The sequence below is a fragment of the Dermacentor variabilis genome, chromosome 4, assembly GCF_050947875.1.
Source record: "Dermacentor variabilis isolate Ectoservices chromosome 4, ASM5094787v1, whole genome shotgun sequence".
Classification (NCBI taxonomy): Eukaryota; Metazoa; Arthropoda; class Arachnida; order Ixodida; family Ixodidae; genus Dermacentor; species Dermacentor variabilis.
In genome coordinates, this window is record NC_134571.1 from 230539275 (window position 1) to 230556527 (window position 17253).

Genomic DNA, 17253 nt, shown 5'->3' on the forward strand with positions numbered 1-17253 from the left:
GCAGCGATTGTCGGCTGCTAGAGGGTGCTCGTTGTCGCGCTCGAGATGTACTCGTGAGCTTTGTGCTTGTAAGCTGTTTGCTGTATGTTAGTCTTGTGGGCTCCATATGGGAGTCACGCTAGACTGTCGATATATGTCTTGTCTAAGATGTAAATAAATCCTGCTCTCCTAAGTCCCGATGAAGAGTCAAGCTCCTTCATACAGCTGCGACTGCCATATCTGACAACTGGTGGCAGCGGTAGGATCGGCCTACGACTCGGAGACAGCAATGGCAACTGATGGACGTTGGCACATGGTGACCGACCGGTATCCTGATCAAGTTGGAGGCGACGTGAGATTGACCACCTCTTGCAACTCACTGGGTAAGGCGGAGAAGGACTGGTGATATGGTGCTGCTTCAGTGGGTAAGCGTTTGGTTTTGGCTGTAAGATTTACCAGGCTTCAATTTCTCTGTGTTTTTGGATTTGATTCTCTGGGATCTTTTACTTGTATTCTGATTTGCGCGGGTATCGCAACAAGTATTGTGTGACAGCAGAGCCAAAGCTTAAAGTAGCGACCATGGTCCTAATGTGTTTGACGAGAGCTGACCTGTCGTGGTTGTGTGAAGAGGTCGAGGTAGACGTAGAGGAGGACTTGACGGAAGCAGAAATTCGTAAGGCAATTCTAGAAAGTAACAATGATTCGAAATTCATAGAACAAATGGGTAACCAAATTCTAAGTAAAAAACGGGAACAGGAAGCAATTAGGCAAGAACAGGATAAATTTAGGCAAAAACAGGAAGAAGCTAGGCAGTAACTGAAAAGTATTTCGCAGGAAGAAAGCCTAACAGAAGTTACGAGGCAGTACATTGATGCACTGAACATAGAGATTGAAGGTTTTGAGCAGTTAATCGAGCAAAGTCAACAGCGGCTTGAAAAATCTGTAGGCTGGACGCAGCGAAAGTGGCAGGAAGTAGACAGCACATTTTAGTCGAAAGCTGAGAGAAGGAGTAGCACCTGCGAGACTAGCAGCACGTTCACAAGTAAACTCGAAGTGCTAGCAGCTAACAATGCCTTAGTGGCAGCAGAGGCCGTTAAAGGCCAGAGTGAGAGCGACAAGGTGCTGTGCCAACAGAGGACTGTAGAGACAGCTAAGCCAGCGGCGAACAAATTGGCACAGTTACCACGCGTGTGCGTCGCTTGTAATGTTAGCGAGGTTGCTAGCGAAGTAAAGAGTACTGCTGACCCGATAGACATGAGCACCCATGTCGAGTCAGATCTGCATGCCAAAGTGATAAGCGAGCTGGACGATGCAGTTGAGAGTAGTTCTCGGGATGGCGAGCTCCGTAGCTCACTAGAGAACAACTGCATTGTTCAGGGATCGGTGCGGTTCTCCGCCAGTCTAGGTAGCCAAGAGAGGAATGTTTTAGTTAAGGATCATTCAGACTGTGCGGGTAAGAGACCGATCTGGGCCGACGAGATGTGTAACGGCCAGCACGAGGCGCGAGATGACGGCATGAAAAAGAGTTCGAGGAGAAAGCACCGCAGAAAGAAGCGCTGAAAAGATCGGAAAGCGGTGGCTAATGTAGCGAAGCCAAAGACGACGACAGGCGCGAAAAGGCAGGGCGCGGAGAAAAGAAAGGTGCGGTCGTCACAGACGATGTTGACGCATTAAACACGTTCGAGCCACCGGTCAAAGGGGGACCGCGAAGCATGTTCTGCACGGACGCGGACAAAGGGCACGGGGCAGTTAAATTCCTCGTCGTTCCGTCGTTCTTTTCGAAGCTCAGCGTGTAGTACAAAGAAGCGCAAGGTGGCAAGACGAGACCAGGTGGGGAATCGCGACATGGTCACTCGAGTTTGTGAGGAAAGAGGGGCGCCAGGACGCAAATTGGCAGGAGACTGTAACGTCTTGGGAGAGCTGATAGTGAGTCAGCCCTTTTGTTGTTCCTGGGTAGCCAGAATAGCTTTCAAACCGCGACCACCTCGAGTACGGCTGAAATAGTATGAGTCAGTTGTAAACGTTTGAAAAAGAGAGGCCAAGAGAGCTTCCGTAGAAGGAAAAAAATGCTGTTTTGTTTTATTTTTGAGCATTTGGAAAATATCGGGATTTAAGACTACAGTTTCTTTCAGTATGTAAGGTATGAGCTTTGTTTATGTTTTGTTTGAGAAGGTCCGAGAGTTGAAAGACGCGTTTTAAGTAAACCTGTAGTTTAGCGAGTTGTTAGTTAATGAGTAAATAGGCTTTCTTTTTTTTTGTGTGTAAGTAACCTGAATGTCAAGGTTATCGTTGAGAGGCCTATGGTAACGTGTGTGTGTATTAGTTAACCTTCTCTTTTTTATAAGCATTTTTTTTATTTTCTAAGGTTAACCGCGTAGGTTTTCAGTGAGTGCATGATTTGCACTGAGAAGCGTTCGTAGGTCCATTAGCGCGTGTCCTGTATGGACTAAAAGAACACGTGAGTAAGCGTGATAAAAACTTTGTGTATGATGCAAGCATGTGTTCGGAATAGGGACCACAAAGCTAGCGCGATTGTATTTACGTACCTGTGGAGTTGGCCAGACGGTTCAGTGGCAACAGTACATGAGATAAGTACACCACAGTGACAGGATAAGAACAAGCTGTTCGTGAACTTAGGCTGCTTAAGTTATGTTTGGGTATTGATATTTGAGAGCCTTCAGTTCAGTTCTGCGTAAACCTTTACTCTTGTGCAGTGCGACGGTCGGGTTTGGTCGAACTGAAGAGGAACGTGAACGCTCGCTATGGCGGCACAAAATTTTGGGGCAAAATTTAGGATTCCCAGTTGAGTGACTTGCATTGAAATTGTGATAGGAGGCCTGGTGGATTAACAGCTGATTCCGGGCGTTTGAACGCTGAGCGGTATTGTGTTGCCGGGTCGACTCTTCTGTGATAGTTGTTGTGAGATGGTTGAAGGCATTCCGAGTACGCAGGGGCTGCAGAGAGCAAAGCCATCGTCTTGCTCGCCAGCTATTCTCTTCCTGCCCAGCGGTTGCCAGCACTGGCCAGGCGAGATTTTCAGGGCCATGGAGGAGCTCTTAGGAATGGCCATACGGGGTGACAACGTGCCAGCTATTTCAGCCCGCTGCACGTGTTCCAATCCAACCGGACGGGGCGCACTTCAGAAAACTGCAAATAACCGGCAGCCACGTGGCACGGGGTCAGCTCAGGGGAGTTCTCTAGGGGAGGTAATTGGCGGAACCTCCCCATGAGCTTTTTGAGACAACAGACAATGTGCTACCCGGCGTGCCACCCGGGACGGAGCAGAGTTCTACGAAGCCCCTCGACGTCGGCTCTGGATCTTTACACCAGTGTGCGTGTGCGGCACTGAAACCTGTGCAACACGTGTATGTGAGCCTGCTTCCTCCATCTTCTTCATGTCATCTTCTATGACGTCGAGCGGAGAGCTTATAAGCAGCGATTGTCAGCTGCTAGAGGGTGCTCGTCGTCGTGCTCGTCGTAGTGAGCTGAGTGCTCGTTGTCGTGCTAGAAATGTACTCGTGAGCTGTTCGCTGTATGTTAGTCTTGTGGGCTCCATATGGGAGTCACGCTAGACTGTCGATATATATCTTGTCTAAGACGTAAATAATGTAAATAAATCCTGCTCTCCTAAGTCCCGAGGAAAAGTCAAGCTCCTTCATACAGCTACGACTGCCAAATCTGACACCGACTAGCGGAGAAATTCATAGCTCTCTGTCTGGGTGTTAAATGGGCAAAACACTCGCAATATGGATCAAAATCTAGTCAAATCATTGTTTTGCAGTCGCTAGCTGCATATGTAAGTTAGCATGGGAGTCTGGCTTTGCACTACTCAATTACTGCCTCTTTGCACCGGCAGGTGGCGCTATGCGTCTTGGAAAACTCCAGAGTTTGACGTCTATGCAACCACTGCGCTGGTCTCGGCAGAAAATTTTCGGCGTCAGTAGGGAGCACATCGGAAGGCGACAAATCCTAGGCCTCCCGGCACCCGCTTGCCGGCATTCCCCAGCGCAGTCTGCGCGGGCACTGTTGGCGCCATAACAGACTTGACGCTATGTTTCCGTATGCCACGTTGGATCACCGCAACCTCGACACAGCACACAAAGCAAACACCACCACGCCGACACCAGTGGCGCAAAGGAAAAACGTGGCATACTCGCAGCGTCAATACAATGTACTAGAATAGGGGCAGTGTGTTCAGGAAGCGCTCGCCGCTAAGGCGCTTCATGTAGATAGCACGAGATGGCACTGTAGGAATATGGGCTGTACTGAACGGACGGGCCAGTGCCAGCGCTGCATGTTGATATTTTGATAATCATTTTCTGTCGCAATCAAATAGACATGCAAATGCTTGGCAGATGTTAAGATGCATCCCTGAAACTCACTTCATATAAGAGATTAATTATATGTGCACTCGTAGCGCATCTCAACGCCCATTAGACGGATTTATTAATCTGACAGCAAAGGTTTTGCAGACACCAAAGTAGCGGCGAAAAGCAGTTAAATTTGTTTTGAGCCACGCTGCCACGTAACCAGAAATTATTCGGACGGAAAACTCGGTTGGAAATAACGCCATACTAAAGGACATCGAGTTGATTTAAACCAACTTGGATTCCAGGTGCACACATTTTCATTTGCGGTTCACATTCATAAAAAAGTGGCTGCGGCATCCGCGACCCAACGTCAAGCGTTTAGTACCTCAGCCGCTGTTGCAGAAGAGAAGGCAAAACAACATGTACGTACATAGCCCAAAGCCAAAGAGCTTCCCTGCTTGGCATTTACCTTCTTTAGTGATAGACATCTGTCCCTCGTTCTTTCATTCTGTTTCGCGAACTCCCCGCAACTACATTTGCACAGTTTATTTGTGAATTTTTTTTATTTACATCATGAAGTGCTTCCGAATGTCAGGCTCATGTACACTCGCGATCAATTTGAAGGTGATCGCGCGAGCATCGACCGGCGGGCCTTCCAAGCAGCATAGCGACCGATTTCGGAACTACGAAGATAAAAATTTCGCTGCCTTCTTCCCCTATTATGCTCTTCCAGGCTGCAGCCATCACCCCCAAGACCAACTAGCCACATTTTTTGCGTTTGGTTCCCTTTCATGGCAATGATCTGTGTGCGTCGCTTCCTCATGCATATCTTGGCTAACAATGACGCTTCCGTGCAAAGGCTCATAACGCAATCGAAATGAATTCGCAGGTTATGCCGTGAACGGTGATGGGAGTGACAGCTTTTCAGGGAACACCAAAAGAGAGAGAGGAGAGCTATCTGATGTTTCCCTCTCGACCGACAGCGATGACGTAACGTGGCGCTGCTCCTAGTTTTGGTCGCTGCTCGAGCGATCACCTTCAAATTGATCGCGACTGTACGTGTATGAGACACACCGACATCCTACAGTTCTATGAATTAAAGGAATGAAACAGGTAGTAAAGATGCCAAGTAAAAGGGATCTCTGCAAAACTACGCACAGTATGCCACAACACAGAAAAACAGTGTGAGTACATTCCATCCCAAACAATGGAGACCTACAGCGGACTTAATGTGCACAAATTAATTCTCCAACTCATTTCTTAACTATATTCACAAAATTAGCTTTTTGAATGCACCAGAAAAAGTTGTGCATTGAGATAAAAAAGACAGAAGAGTCGGCATACATATGTTACACCAGCTTGCTAAGAACAGTATAGCTAAGTTTAAAGTTTAATTTCTTTTTTTTGTCATGCTTCTCTTCACTGATTAACACCTTTAATGTAGAAGTGCAGCCTTGTTAGGACATAAAAACGCACAACTGCTGATGTGAAATCATCAGCATGTAATTGCAGCCAAAAGGCATAGCCAAATTTAAAGCTTTCACTAGAATAATGACATCAACTATGCTGTCACTGCAAAGCTCCTCTTTGCTGAAAAAGGTTGTAAATGTATTCCCTCAAGTTTCTTTAGTGCTTCAAAAAGCAACTTGGAGGAATACAGCAATCCTCCCTTGTCACAAATTTCGTGAATTTTGAGACTGCTACTGACACTAGAGTCCAGCAAAAGAAGAGAGCGGCAGTCCTCACACTTGTTGCGAGTAAAAAATGTCTGCGCAACATACCCTGCCATATATAATGGATGAGGCGGTCATCGCTCCTTTCCTTCACATAAGCTCGGTGCTCTGCCGGAGTACTGTTTAGCCTTTGCTCTACCAGCGTCAGATTTCCAGCAACATCCCCTTTCTTGTCAGAATTATCAGGTGAGTTAAGTAGCGATACCAAATCTTCACTGACCTCTGTGTTCCCTGTTTGCATTGCCTTTGCCAAGTTATAAAAAAACAGGCAGTGCACAACGAAAAATTGAGACAGCGTTGGGTGATCGTTGGATCCACACGGCTACCTCACAAGTTCTCCAACTTATATTGGCTTAGTCTAGATGTCAAAAGGTATTTAAAACCCTCTCCTTCCAAGTATTCTAACAGAGCCAAAGTGCTGCACAATGTCACACGAAGCCCATCTGCCGTCGACTGGCTCAAGAAGCCGAGCGCAAGGACCTTTTGCTATGCGTTGTATCAGGCTAGTAATCTTGGAGGCCATGGTGGAGCGACCTAGCGAGATCCCACGTGATGCCGTGAAAGCTGCAGAGTGTGCACTTGTGTGCAGTTGTTTTGTTTGCTGGCTGGACTGCACAATGTCAGACAGGCAAGCTTAGCGTGATGAGCATCAAAGAAAAACTGGAGATCATCAATGCCATCCAACGTGGAGCAAGGAAGTCCGTGTAGGCATGGGAGAAAGGCCTGCCACTGGCTACTGTTTGTGGCATTTGGATAGCGAGAGAGGAGGTGCATCATCCAAGATCAAGCATTGTCGTTTAAGTTACCCAGATGTCGAGGAGGCTTTGGTGCGAGGGCAAAAAACGTGCCTGGAACCGGGCCCCCTCTCACCGAAAAGGCGCAGTGCTTCGCCACACAGATAGGCCACGACAGTTTTGTTTGCAGCAGTGGCTGGCTCACTGGATTTAAGACGTGGTACAACTTAACTACAAAGGCGAAGGTGCAGCGGCAAGCTGGAACGTGTCTTGCAAGAGCATTCCCCGGAAGACATATTCAACATGAGGAATCGGCACTTTTTCAAAGATGTTGCTGAACCGAACTTTTATTAAAGGGGAATCGTGCACAGGCACAAAACAAGTGAAGGACAGGATATCAGCTGCATTTGCGGCCAACATGGCAGGGACGAAAAAGCTGCCACTCCTCGTTACTGGCAAGGCCGAAACCTAGTCCCACAAGAACAGAAGTTTCTTGGTTTCCTTATGAAACACATTTCTTCTCACAGGCAGGTAAGTGCATATTTCTTACTTTCCGGTAACCCATAGCACCACTTAGCATGTACTTTCTTCGCATCCCCATCAGGTATGGTTTAATGAGATTGCACTGTACTGTTCAGCAGAAGCGGAGTTATCAGCAATCAAACACAGCCTCCAAGGTGCTTCCACTCATTCTTCAATGCCTTGCACTGCGAAGGCTACGGCAGAGTGGGCATGCTCAAAATGCTCTGCCTTCTAAATGTCACCATGACGTGCAGTTCTAATTTGGTTTAGGATGATAATGATGCCACTTCCAATTTTGGCGCCTGCAATGCGCCAAACATAAGCCAAACGCGGTTGTCCTCGGGGAGCTCGAGTGCACTTAGCCGCCAGTGGACTCGTCGCGGCACCCTGCCGGGGTGCATCTATGCTACAGAGCAGACCGCAGCTACCTGCAGCAGTAGTGCATATGCGCAGCGTTTGCACGACGGGGCTCGAGTGCGTGCTTGCCTTCATATGTGCCAGTCTGACCATGGTACATGCTGCAGGGACCGGCTTTGTCCTTCACCAGCTTGGCCAACAGATGGTAGCCACATCGAACTTGTGCATTTTTGAAGCGGTATCAATTAGCCTGCCATGGCATATACCGAAAGCGGCCACAAGTGAGCGTGCACTGGCAAGCGGCAAGTCTGGTCTGACCTTAAGGGATATCGTAGGGTAAATCATCGAAAAAACTGCGATTTTTTAAATTTTATTACTAAACAATAAAACTCACTGCCCAGAGCAGAACCATGCAGTGGCAAGCACGCAAGGGTGCTCGAAGCCATTTAAAAATGGCACCATAAACACACCTCCTGGTATTTAAAGTTTTGTGGAACTGAAAGGAACCTTTTAGTTCCTTTAATTTATTTCTTTATTTCAATTAGTAAGTACAAGTAATTTCCTCTGTGTTGTCCTTGGTGTCGTTTGTTTGTTGGCTTCTTATGATTATTAAAAATTGGGCCCCTTGGTTAACTCCCTTTCTTCTCATTCATTATATAACGAGGGTCTCAAATCCAGCAACATTGAAGCCTTCAGGTAGCACGTGTGGGTTTATTGACCAGTTGCCTTCAGTCTAAGAGATGACGTACTCGTGACGCCTGTGGCAGAAAGGATGTTCCACATCCGCCGCCAAGGTTTCTGATTGGCGGTGCTGACTAACACTCCCAGGATTAGTTCTAATAGTAACACATAAACACCCCGGAAAGTGGATGGGAAGACGGCGCCGCGGTAGCTCAATTGGTAGAGCATCGCACGCGTAATGAGGAAACATGGGATCGTTCCTCACCTGCAGCAAGTTGTTTTTTCATTCCCTTTCAGTTCCATTAATTTATAATTTTTTTATATCAATTAGTAAGTACAAGTAATTTCCCCTGTGTTGTCCTCGGTGTCTTTGTTTGTTGGCTTCTCATGATATGATTAATAAAAATCGGGCCCCTCGGTTAACTCCCTTTCTTCTCGTTCAAAATCTTAAAATGCGATTTATAACTGCTAAGGTGCTTTGGTACCTTTTCTAAACAAAAGAGTATCATATTTCTCTCAGTGCAGCAGTCACCGTTCATATTTTGTTGAATCCACAAGAAACCTAATTTATTTTCATTACTTCTGCTTTAACAAATCGTCACTACTATTTGTCACAATATGTAGCTATTCCACTTTCATTTCAAACGAAGCGGGGTTCTGAGGAGTGCTGCATATGATTAGTTTCTGAATAAATAGAAGCGCCTTCACCTAATAAAGTAAGATAACATTAATATATTTCACTCTTTCTACTTAAAGAATGACGCATAGCACGTTTCGCATACAGATTCTGCACACAAGTTCCAAATTCTAGAAGCCACGAATTGAGAGGCAGCTAATTCCTTATAAACCCTGCTGTCGCAGAATCCATGGTATCAACATGCGTACTCTTGAATGAATTATTCTAAACGTCAAAAAAATAAATTCAGGGTTTTTGGTGAACAGCCCCACACTGATTAAGATGTACGCCGTAAGGATGGCTCCAGTATTATTTATGCCCACCTGGGCTTTTTTGACATGCATCTTAGCTTAGCTATATTTCTCAACCTTGCTCCTCCAGATGTGTTGACGATAACAAATGTATTGTGCACTGCTTCATTACGGAAAAACAGCAAAAAGAAAAGTGAGACAAGAAAGACAAACAGCACAGCGCCTGTCCTGTCCATCTTGTCTTCACATTTCTTCGCACTGTTTCTCCATAATGAAGCCTTACAGACAAGTTCACACCCTTTTAAATATTTATTGTGCACAGCTGCCCATGAACTTGTGACATACGCCGTGTCGAAGTGCTTCTTGCAACCTTACTCTCCTGGTCGCAGGACTTGGTCTCCACGTTTGAGAGCATCCTACGAACCATGTAGTCAGCTCTTTTCACTGAACATGGAAACTCTCTCTTAGCACATGCAAGACCTGCCGTTGCAGTTAGGTGCAAATCACTTCTTGCCTACAATCCGTCTCCACCAGGCAACGTCGCAGCTCGGGATTCAGACTGTTCGTCTGAATTTTTAAGCGCTTGCCTAGAAGACGGTGATAGATTGCTCAATCTTGAAGCGAACACTGCTAAACCAATGGCTCGTCGTCTGCTCGCAGTGCTTGTCGGGAACCGCTTCCAAGGATCGACACATGCTGTCTGGCCGTCTGCTAGAGCATGCGGCACGACTGAACTGTCGGGGTCATTATCATCCGTTATGGCACCTGAGGGATTTGAATGACTATAGTGAAGGGCAGGAACAGTGAAAAAATTAGTTTTAATTTCTTTCAACGCACTTTGCATACAGTTACAATTGCTTAGACATCCACATTTACCGCTTGTTCAGTCTCTCAGAGTGTGCTGCTGTGCAGCGGTGCAACACCACCCATAGTGAGACCTGTTCTTACACCGTGGGCCAAACTGGCACTGAGCAGCTACGTCGCAATCTGCTTTCATTTTGAACACCACGGGAAAATTTTCACGTGCCACTACTATGTGCTTGCCAGCCAAAAAGAAATAAAACAATTCACAGACGAGGTTGGTTGGACAAAGAGCTTGCACAAGATGCAGCGACAAAAAACAATCACATTTGGATATAGATATGGCTCTTGGCCATGTGTTCATAAACATGCACACTGTAGGATGCTGGACGATTAGGGGCAACTTTTTTTTAAAGAAAATATTCCTACTTATATTCTGGTTTATACAGTACAGTTACATCAAACAAAAATAGTAGCCACTACCGATAAATGAAACTAGCCCAGAAGTTGGCCAACTCGAGCGGCGGCCCGGCAAGCCGCCAACACCCCCTCAGAAAATGTGGTTTGACATGGCTGCTTCTGCACAGCTCTATAGGCATTACTGCAGGATGAGGGTCCTTCTATAGTTTCCATCTGGTCACGAAACTTCCCCGAAAGATTCAGACAGGGACCGGAGGAGGCACCAGAGGTGCTGGCTTAAGTAGAAGAACCTGCTGCACCACATAGTACAGTAAAACCTCGTTAAACCGTACCCACTTAAACAGTAGTTTTGTTTTAAAGGAAGTAAAGTCAAACCCCTAACTCAGGGGCCATTGAACATAATGTGTTTTGTATCCACATAAACCGTGCCAGCTTATTGCGTACATATCGGTCAACACATAGTGTCTCCATTTTTCGCTGCGCAAACATGGCGGTGCGTCATTTCCATCGGGCGGCCCGGCCCTGGCAGAACAAGCCTCAGAGATAAGCTCCCTGTGCATTGGTACGTGAAGCCACATCAACATCATTTCGGCGCCGTGCCAGAGAGTGTTGTGGCATCGTGCAAACAAGGACTCGTGTCATATCGAAGCTCGGATAAAAAAGGCACCGGGTCCTTGTCAAAAAAGAACAATTAGACATTGTTTGTGCTATCGAACATGACACGAAGAAGTCAGCGTCTGCACGCGACAGGGATCTACTGTTGACTACGGCGTGTGGCATTTGGAATGTGAAGAAGTTGCTCGGCAGCGCCGCTGCAACTGCGAAGAGATGTCGGTTACGAGGTTTGACTTTTCTCCATCGTTGCCTCTGTTGTTGCCGAAGTGTCGACTAGCCACAGTGATGAGGACGACACGGAAAGTGACAGCATGGGCGATTCAGGCCCGACAGTGGCAGAAGCTGCGTGTTATGTTAGCCTCGTGAATGCAATCGTCGCGACAAGAACAGCACCCCACAAGTTCTGCAGCACTAGTGCCCGCGTGCATAGAAAACATGCAACGGCAACGAGGAATCTGCCATGCGAGTGTTTACCGAGAAGAGGGGGATGGCTGAAAAGCTGGCTTGCAGCTTCAGTAAGTTTGAGGCCGCTGTCATCGCTGCTAGGCCACCACGGCATCAAACGAAAATAACACTTTTGTCACGCGAAGTGAATAAATACTGCATGTTTTTTTCCTGTTCATCGCACTCTCTCCGAGTTCCGTTTCTGATAAGTAAGTGGGCGATCTCATGCTATTTCGGTTAAGCAGTACTACCGTTTAGCATGTACTTTTTCTGAGCTCTGGCGAACTACGGTTTAACGAGGTTTCACTGTAGTCGCTCTGCACGATCATGCAAGTCTTTCGCCAAGATAGGCCCACCTTTATTTCAGTATGCTTGCAGAGTGAGCATGCAACAGAAAGATTTGGCAAAATTATTGAACGTCAACTGAAGTCATATCGCACTCCTGGATTTTATTGAACGTGCGATGTGTTTGTGCCTAAATTATATATATACGGTACCTTCGTATGACTGACATGGCTCCCTCCACCCCTAGTAGCCTTCTGCACACTGTGTCACCAGGGGCGCGATCGGAGATCTTTGTTCGATACGCGTTCTGTTCGGTTGCCGAAACGTTACAAAGTGCCAGTATGCAAAAGTTCTGAGAATGGGGCAGAGAGAGCAGCCAATCGGCAAGCGGTGAACTCCCCGGAAGTTTACTTCCTTCGTTTGTCGTCTGCTTGCAGACAGTATACTACAGAACGAAATGTTTTTCGCCTTCCAATGAATGAAATCTTTATCTAAAAAATGTATTTTTTTTCTTCTCAAGCTTAAACACGTTTTCAAATAGCAGTATGTGTGACTATAACTATTAGTTTCTCTTCGTCGTCCCTAGGTGGTGTCGCACAAAGCGAGGAGAACAAAGAAACGACGGGAACAGTGGCGCACTTTTCAAGAGGCAGCAACAACATTCCCGTGGCTTGCTGGCACCGATGATGGGGTCGATTTTGCTGTACAACCAACGCACTATTTGTTTCGAGAAACGAAAGCGACAACGGAATTCACGTTTTGCCATATCTTCAAACGCCTTTCACACCGCCACCCACTCTCCTTCCTTCTTGAGGAATGCCAGCGCAACAACCTAAGTTCCCTACGCAAGCACCATTTTTCTTGAATCAAACTATGGATTGCATCCGAACAAAGATCTCCGATCGCACCCCAGGTGGCTGTCTCTATTTGTACTTTGTTTAGTTAGTAAGTTAATATTTGCTTAGTTTAGATACCTTAGTTAATCAGTTGGTTAGCTTGATTAGTGAATTTTATTTAAATAATTATAGTCAGAAACTCCAGTTACAATTATAGTTGTATTTTGCTAGTTTGGTTAGTTGCCTTATTTGTTTAATTATAGTTGGCATGTATTAATTATGAAATTAGTCTTGCTACTGTATTTTGCTACATTAGGCATATAATTGAGTTTAGTTTGGTAATGCAGTTCCTAGATTATTACTAAGTAGGTTTGGCTAGCTGGTTATTTGTGCAGTAATTCATTTCATAAATATTTGTTTGGTTAGGTAAATAATACAGTTAGGCAAGAATTTATTAGTATTTGGTTAGATAGGTTAGCTATTGTTAATGTAGGTACCAGTTAATAGTTATCTAGATAAGTTAGTAAAGTTATGTAGTAATGAGCTTAGTTAATCAGCTAGTTTAGATAGCTTATTACATATGAAATGTGTTTAGTTATTAGCATGCCTGTCAACCTTGCAACATAAAAATTCGGCGGGGGGGAGGGGGTAAGCAAAAAAAAAAAAAATTCAGTTTAGCAATATGAACATTGAGGCAGACATTGGAAGAGGTGAAGGCGGAGGCCCACTAATTTATTTTGAACTGATCTCTTTGTTGTTGCATCATCAGAAACTCTTCCAAGTAGGGCCGTGAAGACCAGTGTCTGGACTCCTGCTGCTTGCAGTGGAAGGGGGCCCATCTGCTTTACTTGTGAAGGGACTTTGCAGACTTTGCAAGCTTAAAAGAATATGCAGATACCACTCACTGTGGGAATCGATGTAAGCAAAGCATTCTGTGCTGGATGCTTTGATTGACGATAATTAGTGGTGATGTTAGACGGCTAAAGCTTAATTTCTTTATTGTTTAGTCTAACATGAGAGTGGTGAGTTGATATTAAATGTTACCTTGCGGGCACCACTGCTGTTTGTCTGCGTAGTACACAGAACACACAGTGAGAGGTGTTTGCTTGAGGCGTTGTTGTGCGCCACAGTCATTGCCTCAGATGGCACATCGCATTGTGGCAGAAGTATTGAATTGGATTATGGGGCTGTATGTGCCAAAACCACAATCAGATTATGAGGCACGCCCTAGTGGCGGACTTCGGATTAATTCTGACACTGTGATGTTCTTTAACGTGTCCCAAAATCTAAGTGCAGGTGCGTTTTCTATTTCGCCCCCATCGAAATGCGGCTGCCATGGTTGGGATCAAATTCACAGCCTCTAGTAATGCCATTAGCGGCGAGAACTTACGAGTGGTGAGGTCACGGCCAGGACGCCGCTCGCTCCGCCTCGCTCGGGTGCCGCGCGCACTCGTTCCCTTCGTGTAGGCTATGGGTATGGGTGACTTGAGCCGTCCTTAATGAAGGATATGTCGGCTTCTTTCAGCTGTCATGCCTGAACCACAGTTCCTTCTTCAAAAGAGCACGAGTCAAGAAAATTTGCGGCTTGGATATCGCAGGCTATGTAGCGTTGAAGGGGTCTACTGGTTTTGCAATGCATATATGCACCATGCCTGTACATAAATTTTGCGTAAAAAGAATGCCTGCAAATTCAACACGCGAAGTTGTGTATGATGCTTTGCTAAGCACTTAATATTCCTCTAGTACTTAGCTATGAGAGACATTGCATTTTGCACGGAAGAAAAATCATGGTATGTGGTGTTGACATGTTATCCATGATAGAAAAACACTGCTCAGCGAAACTGTCATCATGATTCTTGTTACGTTGGAGAGTTGTTCTAGTCAAATATGTTCACTTTATTAATGCGTAAAAGGAAGAGTTAGGCACTCATTTCATACGAAAAAGTTTGCTGCTACATTCACCGCTCTCTGAAACAGGCCCCCATGAAACGAATTGCTCATGGCTGCTAACATGATGGTGCGTCATGTATATATAGTTAATTCACAAATACCATAGTCTCAATCACCTCAAAGAAAGGTTCCGTGGTTAAAATTGAGAGCCAATCAAATGCAAGCGATGAAACGTTTAATGGTGGCCCTCAGTAGCATTTATCGACAATATGGCACACCCCTCACACAACGGTGGCAACCTACTGTCATTATGGTGAGGCATGCATTGTTCGCGAAACTCATCAGTTCACTGCAACTTCGAATTGACACCATGAACAGTTATTTCACAGTGCACCTTAGGGTGCCTAGAAAAGGAAAATTCAAGCACCTTCAGCATCACCAAGTCTCGATCCAGCATTGTTGAATTATACAAACGGAGAACTATTCGCTTTGTCAGTATATAAAAGAGAACCTCGCAAACCTTCATAAGGAAGACATGAACCCTACACATTTCACTTGATTTTTGACCCTCCACCGGGGAATTAGGATATCTTCAATATGTCCCATACAATGATGCTTCGGCTTCTTTCTGGCTGCAGCCATAAGGTCCAAAAGGCATATTTCACTAAAAAATTTGGGCCGAGTGGCCTGCGTCAGTTTGCCAAATAGATTCGTCACGTATATTATTCAAGCAACAAGCCAGTAAATTGCTCAAGTGAGTTCAAGGTGTAGCACGGAAAAGGGATTATATATTGGTACATTCCTTTCCGTATTCTGCAAACAGCTGCAAAAGTCAATTACCTTTACTACAAATTACCGCCATTTAAAAGAAACACATGAAGAACTGCCTAATTTTTAGAAGCAGTTAAAGAAGCAAGTGGTGCTGGTAGAATGTAAACTGCAGTGTTAGTTAGGTTCTCGTGTTACTGTGGAACATTTCTGTGAAGAAATGCAAAAGTTCGATACAGTTGAACCTCGCTACAACGAAACTGACGGGGCGCGCGAAAAATTTCGTTAAAGCGAAATTTCGTTGAGGCGAAAACAGGCCAAAAACACTGTCAGGTTGGACCACATAGTCCCAAAACATCATTTATTTCCAAAGAAGTCGGTCAGCTTCTTCTGCTTCTTTTTTTTTGCCACGAGTGCAGTGGCGCGGCTTTCGCACTCGGTGAACAGTTGCATCGCGACGTCGTCATCGTGAGCACCGAAAAATCTGCGGATCACATCAAAAGCATCCATCACTTTTATTGCAGGTGGTGGCGCTAAGTCCTCCGCGTCGCTGTCATCATCCGATGATGCGTCGTTGTGGCGAACGCCCTCAATTATAGCTTCGTCACTCAGCTCCTCGTGAGCTAGCACTTCACTGTCAACAGCGATGTAGTCGCCGATGTGAACATCGGCCGGCACATCTCCGGAGTCCTGAAGGGCTGCCCATGCCGCATTGGCCTCTGTGGAGGGTGGAGCAATTGTACTGCAGCCTTCCTCGTCCGACGTGGAGTTCGCTGCCAGTTGAGCATCGGAGTGAAAGCCGGCGTGCACAAAACAGTTGTAGATGATACTGCGACTGGTTGCCGTCCACGCTGCTGAGACCATCTGTACAGCCATGTACAAATCCACTTCGATTGCCCGACCGGTGTCGATGTTTAACACCAGCCGCTGAATCAGTCGCTGTCGATAAGCGCTTTTAACGCTATTGATGATACCTTGATCCAGCGGCTGGATTAAAGCCGTGCAATTCGGCGGGAAGAATCTTACTTCCACGCTTTGAAGCTGAACGTCTTCAACGTTATGCGCTGAGCAATTGTCGATGAGCAAACAAACCTTACGTTTCTTTGCCGTCATGTCACGGTCGAAAGCGGTTAGCCACTCTTTGAAAACGGCCCGTGTCATCCAAGACTTCTTATTGGCAACATATTTGACGGGCAGGCTCTTGCCACCTTTGAAGCACCGCGGCTTCGCACTTTTGCCTATCACCAGTGGGCAGCGCTTGTCAGACCCGTCCATGTTGCAGCACAGGAGCACAGGTACACGCTTTTTGCTATGCTTCCCTCCGCTGCATGGCTGGCCCTTCATGTGAAGCGTCTTGGAGGGGAGGAGCTCGAAGAAAAGTCCCGTTTCATCGGCATTGTATATGTCTGATGTGGCATATTTCTCCATTAATTCCGGCACAGTAGCTGATGCCCAAGCAGATGCAGCGTCGGCGTCTGATGAGGCCGACTCCCCACACAGCACTTTAGCGACGATTTCATGCCTGGCCTTAAAACGGGTCAGCCACCCTGAGCTGGCTTTGAAATCATTGATGCCCAGCATACAGGCATAGCCAAGTGCCTTTTGCTGCAACATGTTCCCGCTGACCGGCATCTTCTTTGCGCGCACGTCGAGGAACCACGTGTACAGAGCCTTCTCAAGGTCCTCATGAGCCGCTTGCGTCAGCTTTTTCCGCTTCGCGGATGTCCCCGAAGAAAGAGCTTGCGCTATCGCGTCTTTCGACTTCAAGATCGTTGACAGCGTGCTCTGTGAGATGCCGAAGTCCGCTGCAACATCTCCCTTTTTCCTGCCACTGGATGCCGCGCTGATAATCCGTGCCTTCTCTTCAAGCGAGAGGAACTTCCGCTTTCTAGATGAAGTCGCCATGCTCGCATTCATTACAGCGCACTAGCAGCACAAGCACGAGTGAAAA

At 46.3% G+C, this 17253-nt stretch overlaps 1 protein-coding gene across 4 annotated transcripts in view; it reads right to left on the reverse strand.

Annotated features, from left to right (window-relative positions):
- arr (low-density lipoprotein receptor-related protein 6) overlaps positions 1 to 17253 on the reverse strand; it is a 466849-nt gene that overhangs the window by 5411 nt on the left and 444185 nt on the right. The window lies entirely within an intron of this gene.